Raw genomic sequence first — 1,570 nt, 5'->3', positions numbered from 1 at the left:
GTTTGAAAGGTTATCAGTTTAGCAAACCAGTGGATAACGAGCGGATTTGGCTGTGCGTATATCATAAGTAGCTAATTCCTGTCACAGAGACTGGTTATACAGAGATACGTGTTGATACAACTTAGCATAGTAATTTGAATAGTTACATTAATATGGAACAAACAGTTTTTCTATATGCAAGATCATAGTTAACTCCTCTCAAATACTAACATCAAATGTTCAGTAATACTTCTTGAATATAGCACTTTCAAAATAAAACAACCTTTCCTGGTCCAATATGATGCAATGATCTCCATAAGAACAACCAGCAAAAAACTCTGATGGTCGGATTGATCTTGTATATTTTATATTAATGACAAAGAAACCTTACGTTATAGATTACAAGGCGACACAAATCTAATCAATTGTGTTTTTACACATGGCTATGTTCTAACACAGCCAGTTCTGTAGTGTTAAATGGAGAAACTGTATTATCCAACGATTCATCACTGGCAGTTTGAGTTTTGTTCTGCCCTGTCTGAACGTTCATACACATAATTAGGCTCTGAATCAGTCGGCTCTGTGCCGTATATTATATTTCTACCATTAGAGACCAATCCATCATGGTCAGTGGTGGTCTGAGACTGATCCTGCCCTGTCTGGTAATGTTGGTTGATATCTTCATCCTGGTGATGGTGAACATCGGTCACTACATTTAGTGTGGCTGTGGTGTTTGCATTGGACTCTGTAATGGCCCGAGACTGACCCTGCCCTGTATGATTTTGTTGGTCACTTTTTTCAAACTGGTCAACATGGCCACTGGTCACTACAGTTACCGTATCTGTGGTGTTTGTCTCGGACACAGGGATGGCTCGACACTGACCCTGCCCCGTCTGATTATGTTGGTCACTATTTTGGTGGTCAGTGGTGTCTGTACCGCTCAAACTTTCTGCTAAACCAACATGTTGATCTTTTAGACTTTTGGATTGGCCTGTCTGGTGTAGGTTATTCGTTGCTGTGTCGATATCCTCATATGCATTATTTGATTGTGTCTTAGCCTGAAGACTTCTATTATTCAAAACATCTTTAGTTTTATTGCCTGAACGGAGGTTTCTGACCCTCTTCTTGTACCAGATTGCGAGAATGATGGTAGCAATCAGGACAGCGCTAGCTATTAAACCACAAACAGACGCAGTGTCAACTAGTGGGGGGACAGTGGGAGCAGATACATGGCAAGTGTTGTTCTCTGGTGTAGTTGCATTGGCAGACTAAGTGGTAAATGTGGTACCAGATCGGCGTGGTGTTGGGCCAGCATTTCGAATGAAGTACCAGTGATAGCGAGGGGCTTGGGAAGCGGTGGAAGTGTAGGCGTTTTTATCACTTTCCAATTGGCCAATCTGGGAAATATTGCCTTCTGGTTTACCTGGACTGTCAGGCAGTGTGGTAAATGTGGTGTCTATTGGGCGTGCTGTCGTTCCAGTGTTTTGTTTACTAATGGAGTGATAGCGAGGAGTGTGATACATGTAAGCGATGCTATTGTTGGCGTTTTCAGCACTTTCCAATAAACTATTCTTGGATCTGTTTCCTTCTG

Source organism: Branchiostoma belcheri, unplaced genomic scaffold (genome assembly GCF_001625305.1).
Source record: "Branchiostoma belcheri isolate BF01 breed outbred unplaced genomic scaffold, Haploidv18h27 scaffold195, whole genome shotgun sequence".
Lineage (NCBI taxonomy): Eukaryota > Metazoa > Chordata > Leptocardii > Amphioxiformes > Branchiostomatidae > Branchiostoma > Branchiostoma belcheri.
Note: the sequence above shows the minus strand (reverse complement) of the source record.